General features: G+C 38.9%; 1 long non-coding RNA gene across 1 annotated transcript in view; it reads left to right on the top strand.

Annotated features, from left to right (window-relative positions):
- The window catches only part of LOC110474568 (uncharacterized), a 79,580-nt gene extending 55,855 nt beyond the window's left edge, over positions 1-23,725 (top strand). Inside the window, exons 2-3 of the long non-coding RNA XR_002466094.1 lie at positions 14,935-14,990; positions 23,682-23,725. This is a non-coding gene — a long non-coding RNA (uncharacterized LOC110474568). The remainder of the gene's footprint in view (positions 1-14,934; positions 14,991-23,681) is intronic.
- The last annotated feature ends 2,891 nt before the right edge of the window (positions 23,726-26,616 follow it).

The raw sequence follows: 26,616 nt of genomic DNA, 5'->3' as shown, positions 1-26,616 counted from the left end.
TGGCTCAGGCAGTGCTGCAGAGGTGGGATGCACCAAACACAACGGGACTCTGTTGAGGGCAGGGTTTCTGCATGCAGGAGTGATACAAGTGATAATACTTTGCTTTTGCTCAGCTTCTACAGGCTGCAACAGTAATGCTAGTATTTTAATAAAACCTCATAATATTAATTAAACCTGAATTAATCATTTAAAGAGCAGCACAGGATCTCTGTTCTAGAAGCCTCTGACAGATAAATGGTTGACATGATGCTAAATATTACAAGACAGGGAGTGTGACCAATTTTCTGTATTCAGTTTACTTGGATGAGGAATTAAGTTGAAAGTACTATTGCATTGGTAATTCTGTGCTGCCTCATTTCTGCAGATGCCTGCTTTGAATGATTCTTCCTTTGGGGTTGGAATAAATGTTCTTCAAAGGTCCCCTCCAACCCAGTCAGCTCTGTGATTCTGTGATTCATTAACAGTTCACGTGGAAGTGAATGATTGTGTACTGGGAGGCTTCTGTCCCTCTTGACATCTTGTTCTTGCTTCATAAACTTTAAGTGAGATCTGTGTGTGTAGCAGGACTCACGAGCTGCAGTCTGACAGAAATGAAATGTTCCACCTTATTTTGCCCCAGGGAAAACTTGCAGGTTACTTCTTCACCTTCAGACATGTTTTTTCATGTCAAGGCAAGACTGAGTGCTTTCTGGGAAAAATCAGATGTTGCCTTTGCAGGAGCTGGGGCTGCTCACGTGAACCAGTGTCACCAGTGCAGTGAGAGAGAGCTGCTTTCCTGCAAGTAATACCAGAGAGAATTTATTGAGAGAGTTGCAAATGCTGCTAAAATGAAAAAATATCCTAACTGCATTCTTATAAGATGATGTCTCTATTCTATCCAAATAGGATGCATATTTCAAGACAGGTTCAGAATCCTTTACCTGTTAAGTGAAGTACTTAAAAAAAAATACACTTCAAAATCAGGTGTAATTCCCTGTGCATATGTGAAACCCTTCTAACTGAATATATTTGAAAATTCATTCAAACTTTAATTATTTTGAGCACCCATGGCTACCTTTTTGCTTGCACCTGGAAATGCAACAGATTTTTACAAAATAAATATACAAAGAGAATTGTTTGTATTTTTTATGGATGGTTGTAATTACCCTAGAACGCAGCAACATGCCAAAATAAAACAGTAGCAGAGTTTGTAGGTTTTTTTTGGTTTATATATGTGAGATTTTAACTGATCAAATTTAACACTCAAACAGTCAAAGAAGCCAAATTATTTCACTTAAAAGAAAAGGCTTACAGAGTCTGGAAAATGTCTTAAAATTAGTTTTCTGTTTTTACTGGCATGTATGTTTTTTTAAAAATGCAAGTCTCTTCTTGTTTCACTAATAGATTTAGTGGCAGTATGAACATTAAGTGATAATTGTTTGGCAATCCAATTTACCTCATATTTAGTAATATTTGTTTTTTGCAATCCTGTCTACTGAAGCCATCATTGTTTTATGCCTAACAATACCTACTTGCATATTTAGTGTTTTGCACATAGGGCAAAGTGTACTCCATGATCCTATACTGCTATTTTGGGGTTATGATCACATGGCAGTTGCCTGCTATGGGACATAAGAGAACCATTTGTTTTTTCAGGGTCACTGTTACAAACCTTGCAGGTTTTTCAACTGACCATGAGAGAAATCTGTAAAGAGAAAGAACATTGCCCTGCCTAGGATTAGTTTTGCCAGGGTGAGTCATTCTGGAGCCTAACAATGGGGAGAAAGCACAGTTTGTTTTGGTAGACATTAACTGGTGTTTGGGAAGACAATTCAAAATGAAAATGGTGAGGTTTATATAATTATTTTTTACTGATTCTATTAGTAACTCCAGTTGTGCACTCTGCAGGTAAATTGTTGAATTCTTAGGGAATTTGTAATGAGAAAGGACTGACAGAATTGACCTGAAGTCTGTAGGAAGGGAAATATGGAAAGCATTTCCTATTTGTCACCTGGTATGGTTCTGCCTGTGAGACACATACACTGCAAAGTTAATCATACTGATGTTCTGATCCTGCAAAACATGGCTCCAGATATGCTTTACTGAGTGTGTAGCCTACTAGAAAATTCATGTGTGCCAAAGAAATTACTTATCTGAATGTTTGATCCAAGAACTACTGGCTCCTTCTGTGCTGACAGTATGCACCATTCTCACATCTGATTTTGCATTTAAAGAGAGAAGCTGTGAATATCAAGTCTTGGCCAACAGCATCCTGGCCTGCATCAGGAATAGTGTGGCCACTCACTTTAGGAAGGATGTTGAGAGAACATGTCCAGAGAAGGGCAACAGGGCTGGTGAAGGGCTTGGAACACAAACCCTGTGAGGAGTGGCTGAGGGAGCTGGGGCTGCTCTGTCTGGAGAACAGGAGGCTCAAGGGGGGACCTTATCACTCTTTACAACTCCCTGAAAGGAGGCTGGAGCCACGTAGGGGCTGGCCTCTTCTCCCAGGCAACCAGTGATAGGAGGAGAGGACGTGTTATTAAACTGCACCAGGAGAGGTTTTGGTTGGACATCAGGAAGAATTTCTTCATGGAAAGAGTGATTGAGCATTGGAATGGACTGCCCAGCGTGATGGTGGAGTCACCATCCACAGAGGTGTTTGAGGAAAGACTGGATGTGGTGCTCAGTGCCATGGTCTAGCTGGCACGGTGGTGTTTGGTCATACGCTGAACTCCACGACCTCAGAGGTCTTTTTCAACCTAACTGATTTTCTGAATATAAATATCTAAATCTAAATCTAAATCTAAATATATAAATCTAAATCTAAATCTAAATCTAAATCTAAATATAAATATAAAATCAAATTTTTTTCTCCAAATATTCTGTTGTATTTTTAATCAAAGCTTCATGGAGTTGTTCAAAGAGGGGTGTTTTAGTCCTTCACTGAGACAAGAGGATGATTTTCTCAGGACATTACCAAAATTTTCCCTCAAACACACTTAAATTTTCAAAGGTAAAGTTTAATCCATTAACTCACCTTGCAAGTAGCTAAGTCCTACAACTTGTCGATCTTTTTTGGTCCTTATTTTTGGTTTTTTTCAAAGTAGTAGTTACATACTGGAACTTACAAAGTGCTGAGTCGTGTATTCCCCATAAAGAAAACCTCTTAATGTTAATCATGCTCGGAAAAAAGCTGCCAGATTGGAGCGAAATATCTGCACATCCTCTATTTCTCCAGCTGGGCACCTTTTTCTTCCTGTGAAAAGATGGATGTGCTGCTATGACACTGAGCTTGAGCTGGGGAGATTCTAAGTCCAGTCTGATATGTTACAGCCTCATTAAATCATGGCTTTATTAAAAAAAAAAAGTGATAATAAATATTTTGTCTTTTTGATTCTGAACTCTTGGGATGCCATTTATTTCTTAGCTATATAAGACCATTAAGACCTTACTTTCAGATCTTACGGCTCACTGTAAATAACAGCTATCACTTATGGGGCAAATATTTAACTTCTGGGCTGACTTTCATTAGGACTCCTATTACCCAGCTTTGGTGTAAAAATGTCTTGGGGGGACTTTCACCAGCTCTGTGCAGCACCGTGTAATTGCACAGCAAACAGCGTTGATGCTTTAGATAAGATTTTATTCAAAGCCTTGTACTTCCAGATATGTAAAAGTAGGGATTGTATTTACACACTTGCATTTTCAAAATGGCATGCTTTAAACTTTAAAAAAATGGATTTGTATAATGAACATTCATTATGTCTACACTTCAAAGTGCCAGTTTCCAGCATTTGTTTCACTGCAAGTGTAATTCACTTTCTCTTTACCTTTTTTAATAATTGTTATAATTATAGGGTAAAATTTCCTTTTTTTTTTTTTTTTTTTTTGCAATTTTGTGTATAATCTCTCTATAATCCTACCCATGTGAGCTCCACTTTGCCCTTTCTTTATTTGTTTCATTAAACACTAAATCAATGAACTTTAAGCAAGCCAAGGTTAGTAATGTGGCATTAAGCATTAATCCATTAAACACCCAGGCTGTAAATCTACTACATACCTCTTTTGGAGAGGTTATAATATGTCATACAATTAATTATCTGGAACTTGAATACACTTAATTTATGTGAACTGCAAAGTGGAACTATTAGTTGAAAACATTATAGTTCCATTATGAACAGATGCTAGAGATTTTAAGGTCTAAAACACTTTTAGCAATCTCAGATGTAGCTTGCCTACACAGCAGCTTCTGAGAAATGTTTGGCTTGTTAAGCTCACCTCAACTGTTCTGACAACAGAGATTTACACCTGCTGGGTGGCCTCTCTGTCTGACAGCATAGCTACATGTGAGCTGGTCTGTTCTTCTCAGGCTCCTCACACACTCTGCTTCCTTTCCCACTGCGAGAGCCAGAAGTCTGATTAGCATCGTATACAGCAATGTACTACTAAACTGATGACAGAGGAGTGAAGGCTGGAAGGCAGAACTGAGCTCTCTGTTGGTGCCATTTCTGGAGGCGTTTCTTCCACAAGCAAAAGGCAGGGGTAAGAGTTGAAAAGACATGTCTTTGCTGTGCTAGTACACCTGGCAGCAGGTATACTAGGACAAAAAAAATCCCAAAGTGTATTTATATAAACAACTCTGGGCTAATTTGAGGAACCCAGTTTAATTTTCCATCTATGAGATGCTGGTGCTGCAGCATGCTGCAGTTGCTTGTGCTTAAGCTCTTGTCCCTTTGGTGCTGCACACAGAGTTGTCCTTCGTATGGCTGAATAAAACTGGGGAAAGCAGAGCCTAGAAGTAGGGTTTCATCTTGGCTAGCTCACAAAGCTAGCCAAGATTTAGTAGTTTCTTTTACTGTAGTCCCTGTAAATGCCCTACAGCCACAAAGCTCTGCAGTATCCCCAAAAGGGAAGGCAGTAATGCTTTGTGGGTAATATGTAAAATATAGTTATAACTAACCATTAGAAGAGGAAGGACAAAGCTTCTAGGAGATACTGCTGTTTTAAAAGAACCCCACATCTTCTCCTTGGCCGTTTGACTGGTTTTGGTTCATTCACAGAAATTGTTAGAGGTATTTATAATATATATAATACACATATATATAGATGTATAAGCAAGGTTATCAAAATTATAAAATAATTTACATTAAAATTCACAGAGGAATACTGTTGCAGATGAAAAGTGAAAGAACTCTTCATTCTTGCTAAGTTTTTCTATCATAAGCTGTAGTCCCTGTAAATGCCCTACAGGAAAAAATGTATTATTTTGTTCTGATGCTAGTACATCCTTTTTGAAAGGGTTTTGAAAAACTGCAAAAATAATTTCAATGTGTTGTTAATCTGCTTTTATGTATATCCTAATGTCCATAAATAATTTGAAAACAGTATAATGAAGGGCAGTGTTGCCTGTGACACCTCTCACATACACACCTGTCTGTTCTGTTGTCTTTTCCTGCTATCATCTGTCACCAGATGACAACAGAATAATTCTGGAGCTACTGATAGTTTAATTATTTTGACTGGGAGGGAGGATTGTTCCTTTTCCAAGGTCCTGTTTTGTGGTGGCAATTGCAAGGGGGGCTAATACAATACATCTTTTATGGCCTTAATGATATGGGGTTTTCTTTGCCACATGTATTTAAAATTCATGAGGTAGTGGGTTAGAGGAAGGTCCCTGTGCAGAAATGTTACATACTGCAATATAATTAATAGAACAGCAAGTCTTTAAAACTTACTGCTCTGCTTGGTTTGGCCATTTAATAGTAACTTTCAAATAGAAGTACAGAGGGCCGAAATCAGCCCTATTTTACAACAAAAGCATCCCTTTAAAGAAACATATTCTAAATAGTTATAATTATCTATAACAATAATTAACTTTGATACATCATTATACATCTATAAAAGCCTCATGCTGACAATGCTGTGAAGTTTTTTAAAAGAATGTACTGTGTGAGCTCTTTTAATTTTCCCAAACCTGCAGGATTTTCCCCTAAACAATGAAGATGTTAACATGAAATATGATGAATACTGAAAAATCCACTGGGTCTTGCCCATGTTCTAAAAAGGTGTATTTACTAAATTGGGGTTAAACACCTCTTAGTCCTCTTCAGTTCTGATATATTTAGCATTGTGGCAGATGATGTGGTTAACAAGGATGAACCAGATGGAAAATAGTCATTAACAGTTTAATGCAACATCATAACCTTTCTCTTCACTGTAGATGTGCAGTAAAAGATTGTCCATTGCCCTTCTGAACAATCATCTCTTGGTGTGACTGGTTTCTAGGTTTCATGTGTTTCCAAGAGAAGTAGGTAGAGAATCCTACTTGCTCTGATTTCTATTTCTAGCATTAAAATGACAGGATTTGCTCTCAACCTCTGACTATTTACCAGGCACCCTAAGACCAGGAGAGGATCACCTACCACTGACTTGTTCCTCAGAAGAGATTTCTCAATGAATCCTGCCCCAGAACCCTACAACATTCACAGCCATAGCTCCAGGTACATACCCAGGGAATTTTTGAGGCTGGGGAGCCTCAGAAAGGATGCAATTAAATGTATCTCTGTGCTGCAAAGGCATTATGCTTAAAGTATTGATAATTAAACATCTTTGAAAATACTGAGAGATGGGAGGCATTCGAGTGTCATTCCTCATTTTCTGAGTGCCTGGGCAGCACTGCATCCCTGTATCCTTCTGACACGTGGCAGTGGTGTGTCCTTCTAGTTCAGTTTGGGCTCTTAAATATAAGCAGGTCTCTGGCTCTCTGACATGATGCTCTGGAAATCTCCAGCCACTTTCTACCTCCTTTTACCAGGGAAACACATTAATCCAGAAGAATGAGAATAATTCCATGTAAGTTATGGATTTTTGCTGCTCTCTGTGCCCAATAGCTCTTCAGAGTTGGGTAGTTAACTGGAAAGCAATTCAGTAGGATGCCTTCAGGCAAACTTAGACATTTGTCATATGATACAGCTGTATTTTAATTTCACATATTTTAGGTTTTTATTTTGTGTATTGTGAAGGCCTAAAATGAATAAAGAAGTTTTCCTCTGGCATACATATTTTAGCTTATCTAAACTTCAAACTGTCTATTTGTCAAGTGTCAAACAGCCCCAGTTCCATACATGTGGCTCTCTTAGAGGCAGTAAAAATAAGCAACTGGTAGATTATTTTAAAAAGCTGCTAGGACAGCTGACACTTGTCCAGCTTGTCACTGCCTGGAACAGAGCCTGTGTTGCTGCTGTTGTTTGAAGTTGTGTGTTTGGTGGGGTGGGAGAATTGAAACTATGACTGGATTTAGCCTGTTCTGACAGCAGATGTTGCATGATATTCCTTGTTTCTCCCTTGTCTGGTGCAGGAAGAGCCCGGCTCAGCTTTCCCCCCTACCATCATTTCCAGGAGCAGTGAATATCATGGGAGGTCTCATGTCTTCCCTTCCTCTCCCCCTTTCTTCCTGGAAGCTGCTCAATTCCCCTTAAAGCCGACAGAACTCAGGAAGTACCAGGTACATGACAGTCAAAGGAAGGGGACAGTTCAAGTGCAGAGCAGCCTCTCCTAGCAGCATTTTACAGTAGTGGGAATTGCCCCAGCAGTGCACTATGCAACACTAGAGCACTCAGGTATCTCTGTAAGCCACTGGGAAGTGGAACTTGGACACTTGACAGTGTTGGTTCAGTACTAAGATTGAAATTAGATCCCTTAAACTTTCAGAGTGCTTATCTAAGTTTTCCCTGTGACTATTTGCTAGTACCGAAGGCCAGTCAAATGAAGGGCATGGCAATAATGAAGACATTTTGCTGTGATGGAGTAACATGGTTAAAAATAATAAAATAAATAATAGTGCATCCCTGTAGGTAAAAGCAAAAATAAACCCAAACCAGAACACACACACACACACACACACACACACACACACACACACACACACACACACACATCTGACAATAAATGAGATTTGTACCTGAAAATACCTTTTCTCTCTCCCTTAAGAGATGTCTCTTAATTCTTTCTGAAGAGTAATAGATTAGAATTGATCCAGGACAACTTGCTAATGATTTAATCAAACTTACATCCGTATTCTGTTTCTCAGCTGAATTAATTTGAATGCAAAATAGGATTCAAAGTAGTGACCATTGTGCACAGGAAAGAACAAAGAGAGATGTAATTTTATGTGCATTTCAGGTATTTTGAGCTATGGATTTAAATGATCAACAATCTATATTTGGTTCAGGGCACAATGATGTATTTTACAAGATGTCTCACAAGTCAGATTCTTCTGCTGTAATTTCTAACCTCAGTTTTAAACACTGTCAGCATCATCTAGAATTTAGAAAAAAAAGAGCAACTCATCACCATGCCAATGGAACAAAAACTGCTGTATGATTTAAATACCTATAGCTTCATCATTTACTCAGTTGTATGCTTTCAGTTTGCTAAGCATGAGGTTGGTGATTAAACTGGTGCATAATTATTAGCAACAGAGAGACTGTTGTCAGATCTCACAGTCTTCTGACCAGGTGCAGGCTTCTCCGATTCAGTTAGAGCCTGACTGTCAGTTTTATGAACAATCCAGCAAAATAAGTGACTGATTTCCATCACAGAGGCAGTTTTCAGCAGATTGTCACAGTAAAACTCTGTTTCTGAATAGTGTAATGAACATTCTGATGTTTGCAAAAGCAATTTTTTATATATAGACAAGTGTGAGTGTAAAAGCATTAACAATCTGATCCCAGTATCTGTCTCTCTAGCTCCTTATCTGTATCCTTTCATTAATGTCCATCTATTTCACTCTGATGTCAAAGTCAATCAAACACTTTGTGATAATGCAAACAGAACAAACATGGCCTGCTAAATTAATCCAATGTGATGAGGACTTCAAAAGATTAAATTTCTTTGCTCTGTTTCTTCAGCACACTTTCATGATCAAAACCTAGATGGCTGGTTTGCCAAATGTTTATCCAAATCTCAAATTTAGGCAGAATAACACAGGCATTGCATTACAAAAGCAATGAGTTTTTGCTCCCTACAAGGACAAACTCATTCTGGGTTCAGAGAGTCTTTGTGGGACTTGAATCTTGTGTCTCTGTTGATGCCCTCAGAGATGATGGCTCATTTGCTGAGCTGGTAGATGCAGGAGTTTTACCTTGTATAGAGACTTGTATGATGCTTTCTGTCGTTCCTGACAAGGGGCTGACTTATGCTTATCTCTTCAAAGTACATCCACCCTCTTGTTGCTGTACTTGCTGCTGCTTCAGTAGTTTAGCACTGGTGTAGGAACATGGATGAAGAGCAGGATCCCTGCAGCCAGAGGATGGCAGAGAGCATCCCTGGGCTCAGGCTCTGGGCTCCTCGAGCACTGCCCGTGCTCCACCTGGGCTGGAGGCTGAGGGAGCCAAACTCAGTGGCTGCAGCACTGTGCCAAGCAGCAAGCAGCATCATGACACAGCAGCTGCCCACGTCTTGGTCTGCATCTGCTTCATGGCCTGCCAGGTCAGAAATTGCAGCCCCTGCTCTGGAGAGTGGCAGCCAGTGTGCAAAACTGCACAGAGCCGAGTGACCAGGCAGCTTAGAGAAAACTCAAGCTGGAACCTTGGTTTGGACAAACCATTTTTAGAGGATGAGACTCTTTTTTTCTGCAGAGTGCTCTCACTTCTGCCCCTTTCTCGTGGTAATTTGCTGTGTGGTTTTGCTAAATTAACCTAAATACACAAATATAATAAGCATCCAGAATAAAAATACAGGCTCCTCGGTGAGAAGAGAAACATTTTGTCAATATGCTTTTAAAGTGTTATTCTGCAGGATAAACAGTACCATGTTGGAGAAAGCAATCATAAACACTGTTTTCCTCTTTCACCATACTACAGCGTAAATTCGTTACTGGACTTGACATTCCTACCCCTCCTTGGAGGTATTTATCTCCTGCTCCAGTACTGGAGATTAATAGATGCTGAAGCTTTCAAGTGCATCCTATTTGCTTGTGAAATAGAAACAACCAACCAGAAACACATGTACAATAATTATACACTAACAAGCCTGTTTACTCTCCATCTCCTTTCGAAATATGTGCCCTGTTACTCACAATTGTACAAACACAACAGTAAATAATTTTGAATGTTTTAAAAATAGGTCATAAAAGCAGTATAAGTTCACTTAATGCATATATACAATGGTAAGAAAGAGTGAGCCATGTTCTCCATCACTGGAGGGAAGCACAGTGCTGACAAAGATGAGTGAGAAGAGCTATGTCCTACAGTTGTTAGGGGGGAACATGTTTAGACTAAAAAAAATTGATTCAGCTGTAAAAATAACTTTAAATATTGATAAAATGTGAGGAAAAACTTAGAAATTCTATATTTATGAAATGGATGAATGTTTTATTAACAGTGACTTAGGTCCTGATTGAAGTAATTTTAAAAGCCAATTTAGTCTAATTTTTGCTTGAAAAACAATGTCACATTGTAAGTTTTGTGGCATTGTGTTACTATCACAATATTTTAACTGCCAGTACTGCTGGAAATTAATATTTGCATTGAAACAAGTCTTTCTTTCCTGGTAGGAACATGAAACCTTTCCAGTAAAAGTGGTTTTGCAAAGCTGCAGCCCTTTGAAAGTTGTAAGCCCAAAAGAAATTGAATCACAAAAATAGGACTTTCATGGATCTTAAGCTGGGATCCCAGAAATAGGTTTTGTTGAAGGAATTATCATTCTAAAAGAAATGGTTTAACACCTTGTTAAGGGAAATGTATCTGTCAGCTACAGTTTCTACTTCAGCTCTTCAGCAATGAAAAGATGAAGGAGCAGGCTACTCTGGAAGCATGGAGGGAATGATACCTTCTGATGTTCTCCTAAATACTCATGTTTGTAGTGCTTCATAATTTTTAGTGTAATATACTTGCAACATTCTTCTGAAGTGGAGAAGGGCCATGACTCTCATTTTACTGATGGGAATTTGAAACCAGGGAAGCTGAACTCCTTTGATTTGGATCAAGCAGATTGTTTATGGTCACAGAGGAGATTTGTGGTGAAATAGAGAGAGAAGACAGGCTGTTAGAATCCCCAAACTCGCACCAAGGTAGCAGGGCCATATTGTCTCCCTGGGAAACCGCTGGGTCTGGTCTTTAGCTCTAACTCATTCATTTTGCAGCCAATAATATCCATCTGTAACACAGCAGCTTCTCCTAATCTACTCCAAGAAGACAGGCTCTGAAGAAACTGAGACATTTTAAAAGCCCTGGAAGATTTTGCCCTGGCAGGTGAAGCCTTGTGTCCAGCTCATAGACAGCTAATCCTCAACGTAACTCTGTGAAGAGGGTGGAGGACGCAGAAGTATTAGTTTATTAGTACAATAAACCAGGTGTTCCAGTTTTCTTAAGTTCTGCCTGAAGCTGGAAGATGGCAACCTCAAATCTAACTTCTCTATAAAGTCATTGGAGGGAGGTGAACCTCTAACTTGGATAGCCTCGGTGTGTCTGCCTTTTTCTGCCTTTCTTGATCACTGCATGGCTGATACAAGACCCCTGCAGCACAGACATCTCAGTAGCCGAGTTAGGTTTCTTTCTGCATGAGTTATGATGTTGATGTCATGTTTTTCCTTCTCCTGGTGTGTAATGTTGCTCTCTCTGGGATGCAAACAGGAGAGGTGACAGCAGCCTATGCTGTAACTTCATGACTGATGCATCCACAGTCAAAGTACTTTGGTGTCTCTTTTTGACTGAGAATTCAAAATTCATTTTTCTGATTCTCCTATCCCCATGTATGTAGGTGTCCTGACTCCTGGGAATATGCAGTGCACCTACCACAAATGCCTCCACTACACTGACAGTGACATAGGAGAACATGAGGGGAGCACCATGTGTGTACCTGAGCTGAAAGGGCAAAACCCTCCCCTGGGTGTTCTCAGGCTTCTGATTGCCAACCAACATGATTTTCCACATACCACAGTCACGTATTTTATTTCCAAGGGTTACTTAATATGCTTAAGGAAAATCTGTAAATACTTGAAAACAAGTAGTGAAGAAAATCATACCAGGTGCTTGAGGAAAAATAGCTGACTCTTAACACGATTGCCATTTTTGAAATTTCAAGGTTAGCAATTTAAACAGAATGTTTTTGGTAATTTCTTGCCTAACACATAGCTGCCTTCATCATAATTTCTTTCTTAGTTATTCTTTGAAATAAGAAATGAAGAAAAAGTGAGAAGTGGGAGGAAAAGAGTTTGCAGTTGCCTTGACAAACATTTTATCAGGCCCTGTTGCAATAGGATAAGGAAGTAATGGTTTTAAGCCGACAGAGGGTTGATTTAGATGAGATACAAGGAAGAGATTTTTTACAATGAGGGTAGAAACATTGCTCAGACTGCTCAGAGAGATGATAAATGTCCCATCTCTGGAAATATTCAAGGTCAGGTTGAATGGGGCTTTGAGCAACCTGATCTAGCTGAAGATGACGCTGCTTATTGCAAGACAGGTTGGATAAGATGGCCTTTAAAAGTCCCTTCCAATCCAGACCATTTTATGATTCTATGATTTGAACTGTTTTAACTGATGTTTTCATTTCCTCTGCTTATTTCTCCCAGGAAGAGTTTAGACATAAGCAATCCACTTACTCTTATTCACTTGAGTCCAAATACCAGGATAATTGTACCTGATGGCAGAAGCGGTGACTTCATGCACTTCTGCAGGCACACATGCCTGCTCCAAGGCAGAATCTGTTCCTGACCTACTTCATTCAATACAAAGTTTTCAGCAGATAATTAGAGAAATAATTTCTTTCAAATATGTCAGCTAGTCAAGGCTAAGTTTGTCCTTTCTAGTGGTATATTTTTAAAAGGTAGGGAGATACTCTTGTTATCAGAGATGTATCTTCTCACTTTAAGCTGAAAAAGGGGGAGAGGAAGGGGGAAAAAGGGGGTAAAAGGGGGAAAAAAGAAAATTAGGGAAAATAAATACTTTTTCCAAACAAAAAGGCAGATGGCAATTTTTTAAAAAAGACACCATCAAGCAAACAAGAAATTCGATTCAGTTTTTATCTCTGAATGCCAGAAAGCAAGGAATGTTCCATTTGGGTCGAATGTATGAGCTCTGTGTCTGGCACAACAAACAAATATTCAATGGATTTGTAATTTAACCTAGAAACTGACTGGTCTGATTGAAAATAATGATGTCTGACAGTGCAAGGGCAGTGACTTGGCCTTTGTTAATGCACAGCTAACCCAGAACTACCATGCACAGATACTGGAAAACCAATTAGCTATTCTAAGAAGTATTGGCAGATAAAATGATGTGATTAATCACACAAAAATGAGTAGTCCCTTATTTCTGTAACTCCTGTTTGAAAATGATCACTAATACTTCTGAATTAACTAATTTAGTTGCTGGATATCCCAGCAGGGTTTTTTTTGGTGCCAGATACGATTTGAATATAATTTGATATATGAATTCTTTGGAAAGAACATAGCTGTGCATATAAGCTGATGTCAAGTATATTTATACACGTAAAATGTGTATGTGTAAGAAACAAATGAGGTTTGTTTACTCTGCTGCATATCACAGCAAGCTGAGGGTTGTTAAATTACAATTGCTACATCATGCTAATTTATTTTTTATTAGCAACTTACTAGAACATTTTACTGCCGAATGTGCTATTTTCCTGCTATATGTTTTTAATGCAGACATACTAGTATGGTAATGCACTAGTCCTTAAATAATTTAAACAACAGTGGATTACCCAGCCTTCAGATGACTTGTTTGACAAAAATTATACTTGCAAAAAGAATTCAGGTGCTCTTTCAGTGCATGGACACTAAATAATAGAATCCCTTCTTTTCCTCCACAGAATCAATAGGAAGCAAGGGAGAAATATTTCCCTGATGGGAAATCACATACAGTGTTTGGCAAATATGTTTGTTTATGCAGCTAAAGGTGACAGAGATCAAGAAGAATAGGTAGAAGAGAGGTTGAAAACCAGCTGAGATATCTCAGGAGGATGACTACATAGTGCACATCTGGTTATGGCATTTGAGGATCCCTTTTAAATAGTAATTTTCTTCAGAGAAGACACTCAACACAAGCCAATAAAACAACTGCCCATCTTAAAGAGGGAAGGTATCTATATGCCATTCACCCACACACAAACACTACCCATTTTTTCTCAGCCTTTCCTCTCAGACACAAGTCTTCCTTTCTCAAGTTAGCAGGATGGAAAAACAAGTTGCTGCAGCCCTTGGAGAGTGAACTTAACTTTCCTCTTCTACTCATGAGTTCATGACTAGTGACTGGAGGGAAAGAGCACCTGCATTTCTATGTTTTCTGCCTGCACCTCTTCACTGGCTCTCAGAAAGGACCACCCAGAGATCAGAGGCTCTGTTTGCTGTCAGGTTTGGACCAAGCTTCACAGTGACTTTGTTGGGGTTGAAGCTTTTTGCTCTCCAACCACTTGTTTGAAGGTCAAAGTAGACAGGGGACAGCAGACAATGATGCAGAGATCTCCCAATGGAAATGCGCTGATTAAAACCAAATGCCTGTGTTTTCTTCTCTTTTCTCATGCTGAGGATTTGGCCATTCATGGATATTTCTGTTGAAATTGCTGAAGCACCCCATTTCTCTCTTTTATTTGAGCTGAACCTGAAGGCATGCTGGGCTACCATCCAGAAAACAGCTCATGAACACTCACTAAAATTATATTCTGGTACTGTTATATCCAAACACATCTGTCCAGCAGACACTGTTGCACAACAGAGTGAGCAGGCTGCCAGTTGCAACCCTGGAACCAAGAGTTGTCACTAAGAAGTTGATTAAAAGGGTAGCATTCAGCACAGGAATTAAAGCACATGAGAAGCCTGTGGTTTCTACCATGGCCTCCCACCCTACACATCTTTCAGGAAAAGCATGGAGACCTTTTAGGCCAGGAGCAAGCAGCTATAACAAATTTAGATCTGTCTCTGCTCTTTTCTTGCAGGCTGCTTTTGAAGCTCAGCCACGGAGGATATGTGAGGGGAACACCCAAATATAAAGGTAAGAGTTAAAGGGGGTTCTTTCAGCACCAGGACCACAGCCTGGTTCTGATGCATTTTGCAGGTAGATGCCAGGATGCCACTGCTCCTAGTGGGTGTCTGTACTTTGCTTGGGTAAACATTGCCGTAATGTAAACAGCTCTCTGTCCTGGAAGAGATGTTTTGCAAGCATAGCTGTTTTCAAAATTTTCCTTAAGTGGATGTACAAGCTACGAGGAGAAAAAAAATTGCGCAAAAATAATTACAAAACCCCCCCACAACAAACCAAAACTAAACCAAAATAACCATCACCACCAAAAAAAAAAAAAACCACCAAAAAAACCCCATAAAACAACAAAAAAAAAAAACAAACCAACAAAAAACTCCAACAAAACAAATAGAGAATGTGGGCAGGTTGATATCTGCCTCTGTTCTTGGTAATAGCTTTAAGATGTTAATGAAGTGATCCTTGTTTTTGTTCAAGGAAAACATGTTCTTAGTATTTTTGCTGTACAAAACAATGAGAGAAAAATGTATTCAATATTGCCTCACTCTACCTTAACATAAAATTGCTTAGTGTTGTTCTCTAATAAAACTGAAAATGAGGAATGAAAGTACAGGTTGCTCTGTGCAAGGTCTAATTTTTTTGTGTGCATTATATTAACTATCTCTGCCCAATTTTGTGATAATAAGGCAAATAAGGAAAAAGCCTCAGTTGAAAACCCCAGCATATAATCAGCAATTACAAGTGGGTAGTGCTTCATTGTAGGGGGTTTTTATGATCATTATGGATGGTAAGAGTCTTGGTTAAATATTTGAATATGATTTCCCAGAATCAGTTAGGTACCCTCTTTGTAATGACTATTGATGGAGCTGTCCGTGTACCCTGTTTTTTTGAGACTGTGGCCTCTGAAATCTGGAATATTAATTTATCATCTGCCTCTGTGCAGGGCCACTTTCAGCCAAAGGTGGATAATGGGATCCTGGGGTGGCACTACTACAGGGAAGCTCTGTAGAGCTTCTAGAGAAGCAGGAATATTTCTGTTATAGCTCTATAGGGAGATCTGCAGCTCCCCAGCCTTAAGTTGAACAAGCATCAGAAGATTGTGACTCCCTGAAAATTAATCTCATCCTTAAAATTCTGGGAGGCAGTCTAACCAACTTGCACTGAGCTAGAGTAAGAAGATTTGTATGCTGCAAAAGCAGATGAATAAAGGAAGTTCCCTCCCTGCTTCATGTTCATAACTTCTAGGATCTAACAGTCCACAGAGATGAGTATAGTCATATTTAGCATAAAAAAGAACTGGTAAAGAAATTCTCCAAAGTTTAAATGTAGTAGAATTGTGATGGAGGACCAGGTAGGCTCTAAGAAAAGTCTCTAGTACAGAGAGCTGATGACTCTCAGCATTAATGAACCTCTCCAGAATACAAAGAAGCTGAACCACACCTTTGAATTCCACAGTTAATACTGTGGAAATTGGCTGCTTCCTTAAATATCACAGCCTTTTAAGTCCTGCCTTAAGCAATTAAAACACACTACTATTAGTAAAAAAATAATTATTTGTTCATTGATTTTGTAAAATTCTCATCTGGTAGGTAATTTATATGCTGGATTGGGCTAGGAAAAAAAAAAGGTAGTTTCTTTCTGACAAATGCGTTAGTGCTAAAAAGGAAAGGGAAGAAAGGTTGTTTTCTTCTTGGACAAATAAAAAGATTGAAGATGCCAAAAAGGAGCTGAAAACTTTCAAAGAAATAGCTTGTGCACAGGAAGGAATCATGGTATTTCAATGCATGCAGCAGAAATTTTACACTGTGCTAAAAAGTGCATGCATAAGCCCACTTGTGCAATGTGCAACTCCAGGAAAGGTGCAGGCGAACATAACATGACTAAAGCAGGCTTTGCCTTTATGTGATTGATAAATACTCATTAATTTTACCCTTATTCATTTTGTCTATTTCTATCTTGGCTGTACTTCTTCTTGCACCCTTCATTTGCAGCAGCAAACATCCTGGATTGCAGCTGAGAAATGTCATGTGCCTGGGTGACATACACCTCTGGGGTGGAAGACACCTCTGGCTCACCTCATCCTTAGTATGTTTCTGGAGTCTGGTGCTGCTCTGGAAATGTCCTTTTTTGGGGGTATCTACCATCTGCTTTTGAATCACATTCTTCCCACTGAACAGCAGTTCACTGCTCTATTCTCTCACATCAGCTGCTCCACTGAGTATTGCTGGGGCAAGGGTAAGGAAGACTCACTCTGGTAGGGCTGCAAAAAATTAATCCACCAAGGAGAACCAAGAGAAAGAAATAAAATCTCTAATTGGATTGTGCCCAGGCACTGGATCATTTAGAAAAAGAAAAAAAAAGAATAAAAAAAGATCTGTGAGTTGACTGAAAATACCCATACCTGCAAGGTATTTGGAACTGGCAAACATTTCATCTGCTCCTCATAAACTTCTTTTGTCAATGGTTACCAATCTGTGCATTTGTTTCCTGCATGATGAAACCAAACAGAGACTTGCACATGAGAAACACACAGGCATTAAATTGTCTGAGATAAATTCATCCTTTGTGTAATTCCAGCAACATTCCTCTGTTGGATTTGACTGCTCAACATTTACAGAAGAATCTGGATTGAGTTGAACTGGCATGAATCAAGCCAAATTTGTAATTATAAGGCTTGGCAAGGCATATATCTATTTCCTGCTTATTTTGCATTTGCCATTGTTAATAGTGAGTGAGTGCCTCTGTTATTCACACGCCAGTCTCAAATCTATGGAGAATTTGGGGAGATGAGGAGCTTGATCTGAGAGAAACTGAAAACATAAGGCTCAAATTAAAGCACTCTGCAAGTAAAGTGAAGGTTTTTAACTATCAAAATGCAGGAAGCAGTGGGTGGCAGATAGTATTTTCCCTCAATTTAATTTGACAGTTTAGAATATCACCTACTGTTTTGTGAAGGAAATTGGTACATTTAGATTAAAACTTGAATTATATACCATGCAACAGTGTCTTAGACATGGCTTCTCCTTTCATTACAAAATACTTCTATGAAGAATTATTCCTGTTACTGCTTTTTATGTCTCTATCTTTACATGATTTTTTGTGTACACCCCTTTTACAAATATCATTATATACTTTTCAGACAAAATTTGTTTTTTCTTTGCATACATCTGCTGCATGTTATTCTCACAAACCTAATAGTATTTACCCTTGCAGTTATATTCAGTTTTGCCCTGTAAACATGTAGTAAGGGCAGTAGTACCTACAATCAACCTGTGTATTGCAGGTTGTAGGACTCTCCTGAGCTGATTTGTGTTTCATGCAGAATACTGGCTTTTAAACTATATTCAGTCTTTGTTTTAAAACTGATCTTGTCATTAGATGCATTTCACCACAACCAGTTTCTGCATCTTATTTCCATTGTATCTCCAGCATTAACTTTCATTTACTTGCTTTGTCTGCTGAATTGAATAACCCATTAAAAAAGTTGTATTCCCTTGTAAGTACTTACAAACTCTCCAAATTCCTTTTTAACCTTTTCTTTCATTAACTAAATAGACTAAGTTTCTGCAGTGTTACTAACACATGCTTTCTCTTGTTCTTTCATCTTTTTCTGTGCTGCCTTGTTCCCTCGCAGTTACCAATGTCCTTTCCAGAACACAATATTCCAGTTGTGATTACATCAATGTTCAGTGCAAAACCAGGACCAGCTCCACATCTTTTTAAGAGATCTGGGGCTCCTTTTTTGGCCAAAGAACTGAACTGAGAACACATGTTCTTTCCGAGGAGTTATGTTCCTGCTTAGATAAGATCTCATATTCATAAGGAACTTTTTTTCTCCAAATTGAATCCCTAGAGATGCCTCACTTCCTTTGTTTCAAAGACATATGACCACCAACTGGTCTGATTAAAGTGTTTTTTATTTATATCCACCCTGCAAGGTGGTAAAATTTGGCTAAGAATTGAATATTTGCTTTTATATTTCCCCTTTTATGTGTCTTTCCGTTGGCCTATGTATATGTGGGAGAAAGTGTACAATTTTTGATGTGCACATAATACATCACTTCTGACGCATCATAAAGTGCTCTAAATCCCTCTGCATCAGCCATCCATCATCTTAATTATATATTCTTCACCCAGTCTTTGTGTTATCTACAGTTCTCATCAACGACAGATTTATGCTTCCTTCCGTGTCTCAAGCAGAAAGTTTAACTGGTGTAGGACTGGATCCCCAGTGAAATTCACTGAAAGCACACATCCCTGCAGTGACATTTTGGTATGTGAGCACTTGCCAGTTTTAATCCCTTTAATCTGTGTGGTGTTTTTCCATGGCATCCTTAATCAATGTTTTTTGCAGTATATGGTACTGACTGTGTAAGATGTCTTGTAGAAGCCCAAATATAGTGACACCACTTGCTCTATCAGGCCATTTTTAATCTCATCAGAGAAAGATATCAAGTTAGTTTGATGTATCTATTTCCCAAAAAACCCCACTGAGTGGCAATAATTATACTGCCTCCCTCTTATGCCTTACTAATTGGTTCCTGTATCAGCCTTTCCTCTATTTCACCTGAGATTGATAGTAGTCAGTCTGAAAATCTGAAATTACTTCAGTTGTATTGTTTTTTCTCTCTTAATTTTTGTTTTTAATACTAGTGTTTCCTTACTTTTTCTTCTCTTCTCGAACTTTCCTGGTATTACAAGATTTATTGAAAAGATCAACACTAATGGTGTGGAGGGGCTTACACATAGACTCCTTTTAGACTCTCATATATTCATTTTGAGTCTTAGTGCTATAAATATTTCTAAAATCAGTAGCTCTTATTTGACGTCTTCTGATGCACTGTTGGAGTGAAAATTGCTTCATGATTTTCTTATGAAATGAACACATCATTTGATCCCTGGCCAAAGATACACCAGTTACTTATTCAACACTTCTCTTTTTCTGGATTATTCTTGGCAATTTTATAATTTCCAGTCCCACTGTTAGTATTCCTTTCACTCCCTTTATGTCCAAAATGTCTTTCTGACTATTGTTAACCCTATTCACCACAGATTTGCATTCTTTACTTCACTTACTGGCTTTCTTGTTTTAAAAGTCCTAGTTTGTAATCTCTATCCAAGTCTACATAATCAGCAACTTCTTTCTTTTGGATTTTTTTTTCCAAATGTGACCTTTACTTTTATAACAAGCAAGGATTGTTTTGTAGCTGGCGTGGTCTTGAACGTCAGTGATCAGTCACCCATTGACACTTTTATCCCCAGTCATTTGGGCTCATGAGGGCTGGCAACTTCCTTTGAAAGTAATCCCAATGAAGAAATGAAATACGTGAAATAAAGTGAAATAAAAGTGAAGAAAGTGAAATAAAAGCAAGAGTTTTGTAAAGAGTATAAGCTTCCAAGAGATGTCACCTGTGAGAGGCTGTTCATCAGTGACTGTTCGGACAAGAGTACCCTGTCTTAGGAATGAGAAAGCAGTTTAGTTGTATTGACAAAAGCTGTGCTGGTACCTTGCCTTCATGGCCAGAGAACTGCCCTGGATTATTGCAGCAGCAAATGCAGATTTCCTGTATGCTTCCAACTATCTTGTTGGGTTTAGGGCGACTTTGTTTGACTTTTACTCATGTATTGCTGCTATAAGTACTTAAAAAAAAAAATCTAAAACCTGGGAATATAAATTAATAATAATATCATCATGGCAATGCAAAAGCAATGTCATATTAATTTTGCACTGCCATGTCAATACATTAAAAGCAAATGTGTTATTTCATTATAATGGTGAAGCTACCACAATTGAACAGCACCACTGAGTGTAAGAAAGCTACAATAGGGACTGGTTTGATCATTGGTTTGACCTTTAAAACTGGATCATTTGTTAATTGATTTTGCTTCTCCTCCAATAAAAAAATAATTGTCTGGAAACTTCTGAGAAATGTGGAAATCGTTGTCTGAACAATTAAGATAATAAAAAATACCAAACAGGTATCCAAGCAAATGACAGAAAATCTTTGCTATTAATTTTGTGACTGTGTCACAAATGTAACTGGAGAAATTTCAGCTAACTACAAATCTCCATCAAGTCTTCTATGAAAGAAATGAATGAATTGGACTATGCAGTTGAGATTTCGTTTCTTCAGAACAATGCTTTGTTGGTTCCATTTGAATACAAATAAGTTTATAAATGATGATGGGTTTGGCAAGTTCTTATACACTCAGAAACAGAGTACAACTGATTTAAAATATATGATTGCAGAAAAATACTGTGGTATTCCTAAGGTATGGATACCTTAGGAAAATCAGATTTGTGGGTATAGTGGATGCCTTTCCTCGTCCTCAATGAAGTACATTTTCCTGCACTGATTTTTATTATATTTATTTGATACTTAGATCCATGGGTACAAATGATGACTTTTGTGCCAGTGTGCTGGTTGTGAATGATTTCTGACTCTTTAGCATTGAGGTGAGTCTTCCCTTATCAGGAGGCCACAAAATTGTTGGGGAAGCTTGTGTAGAGTGCTGGCAGATGACAGCTTAATTACATCAACTGCTTCAAACATGCATGGACAACAAACGGGAAGGAAAGGATCAAACCTGTATAAACAACAGCCAAACATTTCAGGATTCAAAGGATGTAGCAAGTCTGTGCCTTGCCAGATGCATTTTGCAGAGAAAAGGCTAAAAGCTGTACCAACATATCCCCCTGTGTATCTTTGCTTGAAACTTTGGAAAATCTGAGCAGGGTGAACACCTCTCTGCTCTCCTCTCTGTAGACCATCCATCCAGCTAGCTGCAGAGCACTGGTGCTGTGCATGTAGCAGGGCTGGCATTGTGCCACCTTTGGCTTCCAGCCTACAGCTGGTCCCTTCATCCAATCCATGTTGATGCTTCCCAAAATTCAGTCCTCATTTGAGCATTACAGCTCGCCTTTTTCTTTTCCTGCTTTGGGTGGAGATTAGCATATTGCTTAAAGGGAGCCAAAAGTATTTCAGTCCATTACTTCTTTCATGGGAGTATGTAGAAAGAAAGACATTTCCACAAGATCTTGAACTCAAATATAATCATGATGATTACCGAGTGGGTAACTCCACATTTTCTTACACAATCTCTCAGCAGGCAACAATTAATAGGTGAGACCACAGATAGCCCAGCAGCACCATATTACACCTCAATGTCTTCTATTTGCATAAATAATATCGGAGCTTATTTTAATAAAATTATGTATGATTTCTGTATTTTAAGATGTCATTGAGAAAGTAGGATCTCCTGGAGGATTCCCAGTTATAACAGACTGCTGTCTTAGGTGAATTGCTCTGCAGCCTCCTATCTTTTTGATTTGATAAGTGTCTGAACCAGTCCTTAAACCAAGAGCCTACTTTGTCTTTGGATAACCAATCCCATCCTGTATTACCCTGAAATTAAACAATCTATCACCCCTCCTCCAGGCTTAGATCTGCTTTCAAAAATGCTGCAACTCTGTCACTTAGGGTTTCCTGCACTGCACACCATGACAAGTAATAAAGCATTCAACACACACAAAGTTATGAAACCATATAGGAGAAAGTTAACTCTCAGCTGTGTCCATGTTGCAGGATAGGAAGCAAAAGTAATTCTGTGAATTTGCCAGGAGAGAAGATGGAGTTTTTTGAGTATAATATCCACATTTTAGGCAGACGGATGTTTTTCAGCTCCCCCGCCTTGGATGTAGATGAATTCACTTCTGTACACGTATCAGTATGTGGTAATATTCTGCAAATGAACACACAAAGCAGGCTTTCTCAGAAGACTTTGCTTCTGAAAGATGTCTTTCTTATATCTGCCTCTCTGATTTACTCCTTGCAGGTAAGAAGTGTGACAGTTCTCTGTGTGTGTGTGATTGGATTTTTCAGTCCTTGGCACAATCTCATCAACCTCTGATATCTCTTATGTTTCAGGCAAGTCTTTGGTGCTTCAGTTTCAGGCAGAGTCACTCAGCACAGTCTAACAGTATAGCCTATCTGGATTTCTCTCACTTTTTCTTCTATTTCCATCTTTAACAGGATTGAAGTCAAGACGTCTGTTGAAGCAGAGAATGATTAATTCTCGCAATTCTGTCTGTCTTTAAGTCATGACATCTTTGCCAAGTTCCTCATCTTGTGGACATGAAAAATCACTTTCCCTCAGCATGGAGAATTTTTTTTATTTTCCTTTAGATGCTTAATTAATTTGCTTTAAATTACTACCTTTTTGTAAGCTGTTCTGTGCTGACTTTGGTCTCAGCAGTAGATGTGCTGCCAGAGGTAGCATTCGGATCTCCATCCTACTAATCTGTCAGGGGTTTTTGTAGTCCTGAGGGAATGGAAAAAGGGAAGAAGGTATAGGAAAGCAAATGTCACTGCAGTTGCAAATATTGGGTTTAGTTTGTTTTTGTTGCTTATTTGAGTATCATTGTGTTACTGTCAAAACTGTGCACTGCACCATATGTCCCCAGGACAATTGCTCATGCCCCTCTGACCTTGTTGCAGCATTTCATAAATCTCTTTGGCTGTGTTTTCTGGAAAAGAAAAACAACAACTTTCATTATGAGATTCCACAACTTTCATTATGAGATTCCTTTATTTTTCTGATTTCTAGTCATATGTTGCTGTGATTATGAGTCAAACACTTGCAGGGCTTTTGCTGTGAAGCTATGAAAAACATTGTTTTAAATAACAAAGAATTTATTTGTTTTAGGTCTTGGGTCTGCAGTTCACAGTCAGGTAGTTGTACAGGAGCCACTTGTGCATCACCAGAAGAAGTTCAAGCCAAGGAAAGCTGCTTTTCCCTTCCCTTTCCTGCTGGAGGATGGGAGGTGTCCCACAGACAGGTCAGTGGCTCAGTGTGGTAGCTTGGTGTCACATCACCATGGCATGTGAAGGCACTCCTTGCCTCAGTGTGTGAGGCACAGGCACAGAGGGGTTTGGGTTGGAAGGGGCCTTAAAGATCACCTAGTTCCACCCCTCTGCCACGGGCAGGGGCACCTTGTACTAGTTCTTCCAGGGTGCTCAGGGCCTGATCCAAGTGGGCCTTGAACACTTCCAGGGATGGGAGATCTGTAATTTGATAATCTATGCCAGTGCCTCTCCACCCTCAGAGTGAAGAATTTCTTCACAATATCTAATATAAACCTACCCTCTTGCACCTTAAAACCATTAAGCCCTTGTCCTGTCACCCACCTCCCTGGGATCAGTGTTGAGCTCTCTTGGTTCTGCATCAAAAGTGACATCAGGGCACAGAGTGGTAGATAGTGCCAATTGATGATTTCATTCCTGGCCTGGAATGCACAGCAGGAATGCTGTGGGAGTGCTGCAGGTCACTGCTGATCCTCACAGTTTGCTCTAAGACACAAAACCTCAACTACTGGTTAGGATGTCCCTAAATCAGTTTTATAGAAGCTGGGAAAAATTTACTGGGGAAATAACATGACATACTCTTCCTGTTCTGACAGGTCCAGAAATCAGCTTTTATATCTCATTGAGGGAAGGGTAGATGCACTGTTGGTTTGATGCAATAACTTCTTCATTTCTTTTATATTTTCATGTTGTTTTACTTAGCCAGGCCCTACTTTCTGGTGGAGTATTACATATCTGCTTAATGCTTGCTGGACTTGCAAGGATGCCTGTTGAAAGAAATACTGCTGCTGAGCAGACAGGAAGGGGGGTTGCTTTAGGATTAGGGGGTGTTCTGTTCCACTCTGACTGGTAGGTACAGGCAGAGGTGAATAAACTCCTGAAAAGGGCACATAGAATTTGAAAATGTGGTTACTGGTGTGATGTATAAAAAGCACAATGAGAAGCTTTTCTGAAAATATTGCTAAGAAGATTGAAATCAGCAATTAGTGAGAGACTAATTTTGTGAGACTAACAGCCGCATTTCCTGTCCAAATAGGTTCCAATAAATTCATGTGACTACTGAATAATTACGCACTGCTTATCTGACTGAACTTCCAGTCCCAAAGATTCAGCATTTCTGGAAGGTTTGTTCAGCTATGGAAACCTTTAGTGAAACATTTTAACTGCAAGAGCAACAGGCAACATCAGCTGATAAAATCTGACATTACCATGTCTCTAGCACCACATAAATATTTTCTTCCTGGGACTCCAGTTTTTAACACTTTCTCCCTAGTAGGAGGTTGATCTTGTTCCTGTATATGAAGCAGACAGCATTAATGAGGTACTATGGGATGGTAGTTTAAGGTCACTGATGCACGAGGCCTTACTTTGTTACAGTGAGAAAATTATGCATATTTGTAATAATGAAGAACAGCTTTAGTTCCATGCCTGCTACAGGAAACACATGATAAATAATGCTCTGTCCAAAGTCAAGAACATTGAATTTTGTATTAATTGAGGCAAATATCATACCCCTGTTTAGTGCAATAGAAGATATTACCATTAATAAATGACTTGAATTTTCTTTCACATTTATTCTACTTGCAGCACAATATTATCTTTTAATATGTTGCTGTCTCAGACATTTTTCTGTTCTTAGTATAGTCTGAAATTTGTACAATAAATTGCTGTCTATTGAATCTTTCAGTGTCATGACATTAAAATGTAGGCAAAATTTAACTGTCATTTTCCTTTTCACTTTTTTCCTGAACAGTTCTATATCTGGCATTTATACCTGCTCAGAGCTTTGAAGCACCCATTTCCCATGTAGTTAAATAGATCTTTATTAATTAGCTAGGGTGTTAACTAGGAGATGCATATCTGCAAGCCCATAATATGTGGCAAAGAGAAAATGTGGATATCTAAGTGCTGCAACACACGAGCTATGCCTGAGTCTTTCTGCTCTCTCTCTCTCAGGCTGCATTCTTTAATTCCATTTGGTTCTCACTGTCTTCCTCCACCAGCTGTTCTAAGCCTTACTCATTTATTTACAGATAACCTTGCCACCTTCTTGCTCACCTTTACGGCCCATCTTAAAGCTGCTTGTGGAAAGTGCAGCTCTGCCACATGCCAGAACACAAATGTCTGCCTGCTTTGTGCAAGGACAGCAACACTGGGCAAGTGTCCAGGCTGAGGAACCATCAACAGGTAAAGTCAAAAGAGCAGGAGACCATGAATCAGGAAACCAGTTGTAAAACATTCATTAAGATCACTGAGACCCAGGGACATTTGGTCCCCCTGGTATGCCAAAGCCTATATACGTCTGTAACTTTAGGTATAAGTTTTTTTCATTAATATAAAAATGTATTTTTTGCGCTAAGGTTATACCAATGATTATGTTATGTAAAGTACACTTTATCTATTATTTAAGGTTAATATATGTATTAGAGTAGAAACTAGATGACCCTGTATGGATTTGCAGTGTTTCAAAACAGAAGAGAGGAATTTTTTGAAATGGGATGTTGTAGGATGGAAACAATAAACATAAATGTTTCCAAATTCAAGAAAGATATGAGATGTGTACTTTTCCTAAATGATGAAATAGGGCATAGGCCCATATCTGGAGCTGAGCAGTGCCTCAATACTGTTACAGAAACAGGCACTGTGGAAAGCAAGGTATTCAAAATTGTGGGTTCAGTGTTCTGGACTTCCCATATTAAATGCTGAAACTGTATGGAAAGATGTGTTCTCTTGCAGGTGCAGTGGGGTTAGCAAAGTTTAACATCTCCTAAACCTTT

Source organism: Lonchura striata, chromosome 1 (genome assembly GCF_046129695.1).
Source record: "Lonchura striata isolate bLonStr1 chromosome 1, bLonStr1.mat, whole genome shotgun sequence".
Lineage (NCBI taxonomy): Eukaryota > Metazoa > Chordata > Aves > Passeriformes > Estrildidae > Lonchura > Lonchura striata.
This window is presented reverse-complemented; position numbering and strand designations above follow the sequence as displayed.